This window comes from Capsicum annuum, chromosome 9 (genome assembly GCF_002878395.1).
Source record: "Capsicum annuum cultivar UCD-10X-F1 chromosome 9, UCD10Xv1.1, whole genome shotgun sequence".
NCBI lineage: Eukaryota > Viridiplantae > Streptophyta > Magnoliopsida > Solanales > Solanaceae > Capsicum > Capsicum annuum.
This window is the reverse complement of record NC_061119.1, coordinates 84,487,510-84,501,364: the sequence shown is the minus strand read 5'-3', so window position 1 is coordinate 84,501,364 and position 13,855 is coordinate 84,487,510.

Here is a 13,855-nt window from a genome sequence, read left to right as displayed (position 1 = left end):
TATGCAGCTAGCTCAGCACTCTCAACGGCTGACACCCCATGATATGTGTAACCTTCTAAACCCAATCAATGAATTCTTGAGGGTCCTCGTCTTACTTAGACTCAAAAAAGGATGAAGTATTCATTCAGGTGAAGTCCTGAATCCTAGAGAGTAGATTTGACTTAAAGAAAGTTTGGGGTATTATAGATTGATCGCAAATTTGTTAATGAATCCATAAAAAGGTGCTTTATATAATGGTGTCATAATAGGTTAAGAGGGAAATGTATAGTTTACCCCTAACTTAAACTACTTAAAATCTCTATAGGATCGTATAACCACCCCACCCCAATCGGACCTTAGGGTATGAGTGGTACCCTTATCTCGTACCCTAGTCCTCTCCTTGGACCCCAACATTGTCCAACATATGATTCCCCAAGCCAAAACTTCCCCAACCATATGATTAGTACAATGAAATCGTACCCTAGGCATAATAGAATCACCTACACTAAACTTAGGGCAACCTATGATTGACACCTTACCATTAGTACCCTAACATATGACTTGTATATTCCAACCATACCTTGGAAATAAATCACCTAACCTAAACTTGCACCATACGACCAAGAACAACCAAAATGTATCTTATCATACAAGAAGTACCCAAAGTCGTATGATGTCCAGAAGGCAAAAACCAAAAATATTTCTAAGGGTTAAAACCTAAGGTGTTTCAATCTCCCCCACTAGGAACTGTAATCCATGAATGATGGATGTGGTAGTACAAGCACGAAATACACTACAACATAACCATTACAACATTTAACTAAGTAAGAAATCAAAGATGCAAGGAAATAAACCTTCGTTTAACTAAGTTAGAAAAAAAACGTATGATAAAGAACACATACCTTCCACACGAATAATCAAAGTAGAAAACAAATGTGGCTACTTTGACTTCATGTCCTTTTCCGTTTCATAAGTATTTTTTTTCCTCCTTGTGGTTCCACCATAGAACCTTAACTAAAGTTAAATCCTTGGTCTGCAACAAACAAAACTGTCAATCCAACATGTTAACAGAGTTCTCTTCATAAGACAGAGAATCAAAGATACCAATCCTTCTAAAGGGACAACAGATGAAACATCACCTATAAACTTTCTCAACATAGTGTCATGGAATATTGAATGAATAGATCTCAAACTAGAATGTAGCTATGCATCATTACTATCCCTTCTCAAAACTACATGAAGACCAATATACCGGGACCTAAACTTCCTCTTTTTTCCCAAACTGCATTACTCCTTTTATGGGAGACACCTTTAAGAACACCCTATCCCCAACCTAAAAATCCACGACCTTAAGCTTTATGTCTATACAGGACTTTCGGCAACTTTGCGAAGCCTTAATACTATACAAAATAATCTTTACCTTCTCCATAGCCTAGTAAATAAAATTCAGGCCAACACTATCCATCTCACAAAGATTGAACCACCTAATAGGAGATCTATACCTCCCACCATACAATGCCTCAAAAGGGGCCATCCTAATGCTAGACTGATAGCTATTGTTGTAAGCAAACTCTATAAGAGGTAGCTGCTCAACCCAATTACAACCATAATAAATCATACATGCACAAAGCATATCTTCCAATATATGAATAGTCCTTTCTTCTTGCCCATCCATCTGCTGGTGAATAGCGATACTTAGAGTAACATTAGTACCATACCCTTTCTGAAACGACCACAAAAAGTAAGATAAAAAATTCATAACACAATCAGATATAGTAAAAATAGGTACTTCATGCATCCTTACAAAATCATGAAGATATAACCTAACATAATTCTCAATTGAAAAGTTAGTGCTCAGTAGAAACAACTGAGCCAACTTTGTTATCCTATCCATGATAACCTAAACCAAATTAGTTCTGAGACTGAGGATAACTAGTAACGAAATCCATGTTGATCACTTCCCATTTCAATTTAGGAAATTTCATTTCTTGATACAAGCCTCTAAGCATCAAGAGCTAAAATGTCACTTGTTTACACACCAAACATTTGGCCAAAAAATTAGACACATCATTTTTCATACAATTCTACCAATACATCTTCTTGAGATCATGATACATTTTATTAATCTGGGTCGAACAATGTAGCACGATTCATGTTCGTTAGCCAATACCCTTTCACACAAACCATTAACATCAGGAACACATAACCTTCCTATGTACCACAAGGTACCATCACCACGGATCTCAAATAGTATTACCTTTTTCCCACCTATATCTCCCTTGATGTTTACTAAGATAGGATCTAACATTTGCTTCTTCTTGATCTATACCCCAAGAGATGACCAAATCACTTCTTGTACAAACACAACACCATTATTCGATTCTTAAAGGGTAACTTTAAGATTAGCCAAGAGGTGAATATCCTTCACCAACTCCCGCCTCTCCTTAACAGCATAAGCTAAACTCCCTATAGAGAACATGCTAAGAGCATAAGCATCAACATTAGCCTTACCTGGATGGTACTGAATACTCTTGTCATAGTCCTTGGGAATCTCAAGCTATCTCTTATGCCTGAGGTTAAGATTTTTTGATTGAACATATACTACAAACTCTCATAATATGAGAAGATATCCATGTGCACCCTATATATATAGTGCAGCCAGATTTTCAATGCAAATATCACAACTAACAATTCAAGATCATGAGTTGGATAATTACTCTCATGCACCTTAAACCGCCTAGAAGCATAGGCAATCACCTTACAATGCTAAATCTAAACACAACCAAGTCCTACCTTGGATGTATCACAGTAAAGTACAAAACCTTCATTGCCTTCAGGCAAGCTCAAAACCAAAACCGAAGTTAGTATACCCTTCAGCTTCTCAAAACTACCCGTACAAGCATCCAACTAAGAAAACTTTACCTTCTTCTGAGTCAACTTGGTTAATGGGACAACTATCATTGAAAAACACTCTATAAACCTACTATAGTACCTTGAAAAACCCAAGAAGCTCTAAATATCAATTGGAGTCATGGGTCTTGGATACTTCTTAACCACTACCACCTTTTGGGGATCCACCTTGATCCCCTTCACTAGAAATAATGTGACCATCAAAAAAGACAGCATTCAACCAAAATTCACATTTTAAGAATTTGGAATACAGTTGGTGCTCTTTCAAGGTGTGCAACACAAAACAGAGGTGATTGGCATAATCTACCTCACCCTTAGAGTACACCAAAATGTCATCAATGAATACAATGACAAACATAGCTAAAAACTAATGGAATACCATATTCATCAAATCCATGAATGTCGTGGGGGTATTGGTTAAACCAAATGACATAACCAAGAACTCAAAGTGCCTATATTGGGTATGGAATACCGTCTTAGGGATATCCACCTCCCTAATCTTAAGCTAATAAAACCTAGAATGAAAATCTATCTTTAAAAAGATTTTGGCACCTTGGTACTGATCAAATAAATCATCTATTCTTGGAAAAGGATACTTGTTCTTAATCGTCACCTTATTCAGCTGTCGATAGTTAATACAAATACAAAGGGAATCATTCTTTTTATAAATGAATAACAATGGTAAACCCTATGGGGATAAACTAGAATGAGTGAAACAATTATCCAAAAGATCCTTAAGTATCTTCTTTAGTTCCTTCAATATGGCTAGAGCCATTATATAAGGAGGAATAGATATTAAAATAGCATCTGGAACCCAATCAATCCCAAACTCAATCTCTGTATTCGGAGGAACACAAGGAAGATCATCCAAAAAGACCTCAGGAAACTCATTCACCACCGAAACTTAATCAAAAGAAGGACCTTTCAATTTATAATCTTTAACCAAAACTAAATGATAGAGACACCCTTTATATATTAACCTCTGATCTCTAAGATATGATTTAAAATTCCTCTTAGGAGCTAGGAAACCACCCTCTCATTAAATACCGGTTCACCAAGGAACTTAATTACAACCATATAGGTATAACAATCTAAGAATGCGCAACACGAGTGTAACCAATCCTTCTCCAGAATGACACCAAAATCAACCATATCTAATTCAAACAAATCCACCAAAGTCTACTTACTACCAATAGTTACCACAGACCCCCTATAGATTTTTTTAGCAACCACAGAGTAACCTATCAGGGTAGAAATTAAAAAAAGATCTAAAATAACCTCAAGATCAAAACTAGAATTCCCAGCCATAAATAGGGTAACATAATAGAGAGTGGACCCTGAATCAAGTAAATAATACACATCACAATAAAAGAGTCGTAACATATCAGTCATGATATCAAGTGACGCCTCATACTATTGTTGAAATGCAAAAGCATATAACCTATTTAGGACTATGTCAATACCAAAAGCAGAAATAGATGCAGAAGATGCCCCTAGGTGTAGGAGCATATGAACAAGCAACAGGAACCCAATTTTCTCCCAAAAAACTTTACCAACCAGACAATTTCTAAAAATATGGCATGGCTAACCATACTTGAAGCATTTGTCCTCTCCTTATTATAGAAACCTGATGTAACTTACCATAGAACTTACAAGGAGGACATGATGAAGTTGACTAAGACCCATTATCTTGAGATTCGAAACTATATGCCCTAAAGCTATTACCTCCCTGTTGGTACCTATCTCCTAACATTTTTGGGTAAGGAGCACTAGAAGTGGAGAAAGAACCAAAACTCCCCTACATCTTCTTTGGCTAGTTAACACCATGCCAACAACATTAATGTTGAACACCACCTATTTAGAGAACTAAACATGTTACCCTACCTTTCATCTACCTCAACCTACTTTCTCTTTTTCTCTTGCACCATTGCATATGAGCAACCAACCTAGAGATATCCATGTCTTTTATAAGCTATGCATCTTTATTTTCCAGAATCGACTAACGAGAAAGTCTTAAAGTGTACATTCTTATCCTATCCCTGATATCCAACACCATTTCAGGAGCATACCCATACAACTGGTCAACTTTTAAGGCATACTCCTTGATTGATATCTTTCTCTATTTCTATTTAACAAATTCCTCTATTTCACTTCCCTTACCTCCTAAGGAAAGATGTGATCTTAAAAAGCATTAGAGAACTCTCCTATAGACATAACTCATCAACATCATCCTATGCTTGAATCCATTCTTCATATCATTGGAATGCCAAATCCTTTAGTGATAGGCATCAAAATGCACCCCTTCCACATTTATGGCTCTATGACCCTAAAGATGTTTTCTATATTATCCATATAATGGTTACAATCCTCCTCGTTCTTAAAACGAGTAAAAGAAGGAGCACTCAACTTCATAAACTGTCCAACCGTTATGGCCTCAGAAGATGCAATACCAGATACACTATGCTGAGCATGAGAAGCTACCAATTGAGATATCAAATGGATCAACTAACAAAACTGTGCAGTCATTACGTCTTCCTGAGGAGACTAAGGTGGAATAGAAAAAACTAGTGGAACTCCAGAATAATAAAAGACGAGACCTCTATAATGAGTATAGGTCTCATCAGTAAAGCATGTCCTATCAACATTGCCTATAATTAGGACGGAGGAGTTTTTGTGTACATTAGATCATTGAGGTATGATCTAAAATATGATCAAATAAAAATTAGAGAAGATTCCAAGACTCACTCAAAGGTCAAAATAGAACACAAAGAATGAGAAGCATTCCTAAATTTCTTTTAGCCTTTCTCTTATGAGTGTGGTATGCTACACACCCATAAAAGAGACTCTACTCAACAAAGCTTTGTGGACTCCAAATTGACCATGAACCTAAATCTCTAATACTAATTTGACAAGACCCAAACTAGGGCCTTGTCATAATGTGTGATACCCCTTACTTTTCTTAGCTTAGCTCAGCTCCTAGTTGCATGTATAAGATGCTTACAGCCAATAAAATTCCCTAAGTGTTAGGGACTTAGTCATATTTTAGGCCTCTTAACTTTGAAGACTTTTAAATGACTTTTCTCAAACCTAAGATATTGGATTTTGAGTTTATTCATGTTCAAGGGTGTAAGAAGCTTGTCTCGAGGATGTTTTGGATTTTTCGGATGAGGATTGGGTTGTGTTTGGATTATGAATTAAGAACCTCACCACGATAGTGGTGCATCATGATGGGTATAGCAATGAACCCTTTATCTCATTGTAGTGTCATTATAATATGCATTCTAGTTATGGTTTTAATTTCCATAGGAGCTTTTACGTCTTTACCCATTGACCCAATTAATAAAAATGTGAATTAAATGGTCGGTTAGAGCATTATTAGCCGATATTCTCCATTTCCTCTCAAAACCAAATCCTAATCAACCCCTAAGGTTATCAATTTCATTTTTTTCACTCCAAAGAAACCAAGAATTCAAGTTCCTTAATCTAGTAACTTTTAAGAAAAGCATAAATATTGTGTTTATCTTCAAGCTTAAGGATATAAGGTATGTGTTAGGTTCATCCATGGGCCCTTTTCACCCAGAGAGTCCAAGAATCTTCTTTTGATATTAAATTATAAATTTTTACATGTTTATGATGAATTATCTCCATGAAGTCTTTATTGATTTTGATTACAAGTTAATTTACAACTATTTTTCATTGGAATGACCCCTTATAAATTTAAATCCTCATGTTAAATCCCTAATTCATGGTTTTAGTACTGTAACTATGTTTTCAATCATATGCTTTACCTACTTCCCTAATTTAATTAAGGACTCTTGTGTGTTTTATAAAATGTCTAAATGTTGTCTGTTGAGTTATCAACCTTTATCACATTTTTAAAGCTTCATATATACTTTTTTCTATTTTTAATCAATGTTAGAGGGGTAGGAACACCCGATAATTTGTTGTTTAAATAAGTTTAGTATCTTCAAAATGGTTTCAGATGAACAATGAGTGTTTTTATTCAGTTAGTTATCATGGTAAGTTGTTTGCTCAATTAAGCTTTGTTTAGTCAATAATTAGTGTCATTCAGGTAGGAAGAAAACCCATGGATTTGGGCTCACCTGGAACTACAGAGTGTGACCTTTAGTAGCAGTCCCCTAGTTCCAGAACAAAACCAGCATAGGTTAGGGATATCAAACTGCCAGTTGGGGGTTGATAAAGTGTATACCAACTAGTTGAGTGTAAGGGTGACTCATTGGTCCATTGGGACTTTTGTTAAGTGGATCCACATAGCCCGTGTTAGTACTCCTATCATGGTACTAACACCCTTCCTATTAGGGTTATAGATTGGACCCCGATTATCTCAGATTGGGATATGTTACGTAGATGATACCTCCCAGAAACTCAGTTAAGTATTCAGTACATAATTTAGTTCATGCTTGCTTGGCCAGAGCATATATTTCATCAGTTATTCAATTATCATAGTTTTAGTATTTGAATTTATTAACTATTTCATTATCATGCTATATGCTTGGTCATGTATTCTCTAATTTTACAGCTTTCATGGATCAGTTATATTATGCTATTAAATCAGTCATTATTTCATGCACATGAACCTATGTATTTTAGTCTAACCTTATCTCATATACCTATATATTCAAAGTACTGATCACATATTTTTCTTCATGTTATGATATCTTAAATCATAGGTTTGGTTGCGGAGTTTCTTGACCGTGCTTATTTAGTTCAGCTTATCAGCAACAAAAGTTGTGGTGAGTCTTCATATGTCAAGGACCAGTTATGTTATTTCAGTATTTCCACATTTCTTTTTAGTTGGGGCCTATCCCATAAATCTTTACCTAGTCTAGAGGCTTTCAGATATTTTCAGACATTCAGACAATTAGTTAATTTATCAGTTGTTTAACCATTTTTTATAGTATGTCATTCAACGTTTAGACTTGTGATTTAAACTATATTTTAAGTATTCGAACCTTATGGTTTTATTCAGTTATTTCGGCCTATGTTCATTATAATTATATTAGTTTGTGCTTACAATAGGTACCAACCGATGGGTTAGCTTATGGTCACTCAATATTGTAAGCACCATTTTCACGACTAGAGGGTAGCCTCAGGTCGTGACAAAACTTGGTATCAGAACCTAAGGTTTTACAGTGTCCTAGGGAGTCCACAAGCCATATTGAGTAGAGTCTTGTGCGTGTGTATAAAGTACACCACACTTATGGACAAGAGGCTACAAGATATTTTAGGAAAAATTTCCCTTCTTTTAATATTCATGTTGTGCGAATAAGCATGAGAACTATTTAAACTCCCTTTCTAATCCATCCTTTATATCGTTAATGAAAAATGCCTTACAAAAGTATCACGGGAAGAAAAATGGGAATCAACATGCACCTCTGCATAATCAGGATGATCCCATGAATGAGAATGTCTCTCATGCCAAGTTCAGAGTTGCATTCATTCCTTAGCTCATTCAGTAGTAACTCAGAATAATCAGCAGGCTATTGCCCCAGCAAAACTAGTGGCAAATACAACTTTAGCTAGGATTCAGGATTTTACCCACATGAATCCCCCCTATTTTTGGGATCCAAGTCTAAGAAAGAGTTGCAAAAGTTTTTTGATATGGTTCAAAGGGTGACTGATATCATGGGTGTCACTTTGAGTGAGAGTGTAGAGTTTGCTACTTACTAGTTACAAAATGCAGCTCATATATAGTATAAGTAGTGGAAAGGTGATAGGGTTGTTGAGGCAGGAGATGTAGAGTGGGAGGACTTTTCCACATCTTTTACAGACAGATTCTTTTCTTTAAAGTTAAGGGAAGTTATGGTACAAGAGTTCATTAAAGTAGGGTAGTAAGAGTGGCAAGGAATACTCAATTAAGTTAACTCAGTTGATGAGGTATGCTCCTTCAATGGTGGTTGATAACAGGTCTAGAATGAGTAAGTTCATGATTAGTATATCTGATAGTGTGGTCAAAAAGTGTAGGACTACTATGTTGAATAAAGAGATAGACATATCTAGGCTTATGGTCCATGCACAACAAGAAGCTTAAGGAAAAATATAGAGAATAAGAGGGACATAATAGGTAGCTTTAATTTTTCTCAGCCTAGGTTAAAGAGTGGTAACCATTCTATGTTCCGTCAGATATTCACATCCCTAACTCTATCTATAGCTAGTATGCCAGTACTAAAATTTCAGTATGACTATCGGGATAGAGATCCAGGCTTCAAATCCCAGGATAGTGTGAACAACAATCATACTAATCCTCTTTGCGTGAATTATGATAGGAGTCATTAGGGTATGTGTAGAGCCGACAGTGATATGTGTTTTGGATATGAAAAGTCAGGCCACAAATTAAGAGATTGCTTAAAGAGTGGTCAATAGGGTTAGTTCAATAACCCTTTAGTTCTATCTGGTCTCCCAACTTAGTAGGGTGACATGTCCAGTGTGTAATGCCCTGAATTTGGTACCTGGAATGCTACACGATGCTCACGACCCAGAAGGACTACAAGCTAATCCATGACTGATATCTGAACTTGTATACTGCATAATGTACTGAATAATATAGAAAAATATACTGAAAGGCCATAAGGTTCACATAACTAAAGAAAAACATAACATCTAAACGGGGTATGAAACACCTAAAACAACTAAAATAACTATGTGAACATAATAGTCTGGAAATCCTCTAACTAATGGAACTGTCTGAGTAAGGAGTTTATGGGACATGTCCCAAACTAAATCCAACTAATAAATTAATTACTGAGATTATAAAATGATGATCACATCCTTGCAAGATGAGGAATCGCTTCTAACTCTGATAGCTGAGACTGGAATCTACTGATGCTCTGGAACTTGTGTCTTTGAACCTATGGTATAAGACACCATAGCACAAATGCGTCATTACTTTAAATGTACTTGTATATATTTGAGGTAAGTTGAATACTTGGGGTTCATATACATGAAAAAATATAATAACAGATTGACTATCATGAGCTTGAGAGTACACCTGTTAGATATAAAAACTGATACTAATACCGTGATAACATCATTTACTGAATCTGAGTACTGATAATCTGACATACTGATAGCTGATATAACTAATAACCTGAGTTACTGTATTTGACAGTCCTGAATCTGATGGAGCTAGCTGAGTTCTGTGCTATATCTAAATTGGCTGTATCAAATAGTCCTAAAATCTGAAGAACTAATTGAGTTCTTTTACTGAAACTGATACTGAGACTGTGGGAGGTATTCATCTAATAGACATGCCCCAAATGATATATTATAGCTGAACTGGGGTCCACACTATTCCCTAATTGGAAGGGTGTCAATACCGCGCCACTAGTAAGGACAATATATGAGTGACCCCAATATAACAAGTAACTATAACGAGAATGGTGGGAACCCTCGTATAGAAGGTTATGCCTCCTCATTTACCCTCATATAGCAGTCTATGATGTCTCAAACTATTCGGGCTAGATAGTTCTGGAATGCAAGAATTCCTTCTAAGAATTACACCCACATATTACAATTGAGTTCCCATCCTTGGGTTTGCTCGATGCAAATTTCTACTCCCATCTGAGTAGACACTGAATATGATTTAGCGAACTGAACATAGACTGAGTTACTGAATTATGTTAGTAGACGAAATACTATTGATATCTGACAATTGACTGAGTTCATTAGATCATAGAGATTTCTTGAGTCATAAGACTGTCTAAAGTCTAAGGATCATATCTTGACTGAGAGTATCATGAAAACATAACATGGCTTTTGGCACACAACTAATATTTTGGGTACAAGTACCCCCAGGACTCGATAGAAGGAAACTGACAAAGCATGACTTGTTTGAATACATAATAATCACCTTAATGCATTTACTAAAGTATTTCATCAAACTTGTGATAGGCATAAGCTTGTACATACATGGGGATTTCATGACAACATGCTAGTTAGGCACTTTTCCGTCATTTAGTAATTAAATCAAACATATAGTAGGCATGGTACATGTAAACATCATTGTACAACAATAACATCATGGTTACATTCTAATTTCATCATTCAATTGTTTAGTCATAGGTTTGCATAAATCTATATCTATAATAATTAAACCAATATAGAAATTATCACCCAACATGAAGTAGAATTCAATTTATCATTTATCAATGTGAACAAGAACTGCCCAATCACAAAATCATAAAGAAAATCCATAACTTGAAATTGGTAAAGGGGTTCTTGGACTTCATGGATGAAAGGAGTCTATGAATCAACACTATGCATACTTGGATTGAGTTTTCTTGATGTTCATAAACACTAACGTCGGTTGTGAAATAGTACTGAAACAAATGGCTGATATCGGATATAATTGGGTATATATATAGGTGGATAGTAAAATACCAAAAAGCCCCTCTTAAAACGGCTTAAATTTATTGAATCAGGACCAGTGACGGTGGGTCCGACAGTCCATCACTAAGTTGATGGTCTGTCGGCCCAGACCGTCACTTCCAGGTAGAATGAGGGTCTAACTATTTTGGCTATGATGGCTTGAGCTATGGTCTGTCGTAGCTTCGACGGTCCATCAGCCTAACTATCATACCTTATCCAGATGGTGGCCTCACTATTTCCCTTGAAACAGCCTGAGCGACGGTCCATCGCTAGTCCAACGGTCTGTCGGCCTAGGTCGTCCCTCCTAGGAAAAAGGTAGTTCTCACTGCCTTACTACAATGGTCGTGGACGATAGTCCGTAGCTATTCCAATGGTCCATCGGCTTCACCATCACATCTGCATGGTTTTACTACCTTCTGTATTTTGGCCAAAACTTTCTCCTCCGATGTCGGATTTTAATTAAATTGATATCGTTGGAAAGATAATTCAATCTCCCATGTGAAAAAAAATGAAAATCTTAAAAATACCATGTGTACAAAAATGGATTTATCTTTAAAGGAAAGCTTCTAACATTATTGAGATGGTTTCAAGCTAGGAAAAGTAGGGGGTATTACAATATCTCTCCCCTGAGAACATTCGTCCTCGAATGAGACTGAGTGAGGGGAAATCTCATGACTGACATGACTGATAACTAAACATATCATACTATGCATGCATATCTGATGCATGTGTAACTGATTCATGAATGCATGACTGGGTGTTCTGATGAACTAAGTTTCTCACAACGCGAATACACGTCTAATGCATAATTATATTATTGAGCTGATACATGAATGCATGACTAAATATTCAATGGTATTTATTACCAAGTTTTTTACGAACAATGAACATGAAATTGTGTAAGATTAAGGAGAACTATTATCTTAAGCTTGATTTGAGTCGGAAGAGAAGAGGTGAGGATACTTGGTGCACATGTGTGCTTCTGCATCCCAAGTAGCTCCCTCGACAGACTGATTTTACCAAAGAACTTTAACTAGAGGGATTTCTTTATTCCTCAGTCTACGAGTCTGATAGTCTAGGATTTTAACTGGAATCTCTTCATAAGAGACGCTGTTCTGAACATCAATGCTCTGAATCGGGACTACAACTGCTGGGTAACCCATACATTTCTTAAGCAAAGCAACATGGAAGACTGGATGAACTGAGGCTACATCTAATGCAAATTTGATCTCATTAGCTACCTTGCCGAATCGACTTAGAATCTTGGAGGGACAGATATATCGGGGACTAAGTTTCCCTTTCTTGATGAACCGCTTCACTCCCTTCATGGGAGAAATCATTAGATAGATATAGTCATTAATCTCAAACTCTAGATCTTTTCTACAAACATTTGCATAAGACTTTTGTTGGTTCTGAGTAGCCTAGAGTCTTTCTCTAATCGACTGTACTTTTTCTAAGGCATCGAATACTAAGTAAGGCCCTATGACTGAGGCCTCACTAACTTCGAACAAACCCATTGGAGATATAAATATCCTACTATAGAGAGCTTTGAATGGAGCCATATGAATACTATAATGATAGTTGTTATTGTATACAAATTCAATCAAAGGAAAGTGTTTATCCCAAATACCTTTGAAATCAATTGCACATGCCCTTAGCATATCTTTTAAAGTTTGAATGGTCATTTTTGCTTCACCATCTGTCTGAGGATGGAAGGCTGTACTGAGATAAAATTAGGTACCAAGACCCTTTTGGACTGCTATCTGAAAATTAGAGGTGAAAGGGTACCTCTATCTAAGATAACAGATAGCAAAACACCGTGTAATCTGACAAATTCCTTGATGTAGATTTTGGCATAATCCTCGATAGAATAAGAGGTATGAACTGGAAGGAAATGGGATGATTTAGTCATTCTGTCTATGATTACCCAAACTAAATCATGCTTATGACAAGTTCGAGGCAAACCTATCACGAAGTCCATTCTCACTTCTTCCCACTTCCAAGTAGGAATAATGAACTCCTGCATAGGACCACTAGGCTTCTGATTCTCTATCTTAACCTGTTGATATGTAGAGCACTAAGCCACAAGCTCTTCAATATCTTTTTTCATTCCACTACACAAATAGACCTCCCACAAGCTGCAGTATATCTTTGTGGCCCCTAGATGAATAGAGTAGTGTGCACTATGAACTTCTGCAATAATTCTCTGCCTTAAGTCATCTACAGCTATAACACATAGACAACCCTAATAATGCAGAACACTATATCTCTCTTGGGAGAAAACCTCTACTTTCTGATCCTTGACTTAATCTTTTAACTTGACAAAGATAGGATCCCTATCTTGTTTTTTTTACACCTAGGAAACTAGAGCTGATTCTGAACTACTCTGAACCCATATATCACCCTCCTCTGTATCAACTAATCTAATGACAAGGCTTGTAAGATGATGGAGTTCTAGGGCTAGCATCTTCTTACAGTACTTAATATAAGAAACCTATCCATGAATAGTCTACTGAGAGTGTCAGCCACTACGTTGGCCTTGCTCGGATGATAAAGTACACTCATGTCATAATTTTCA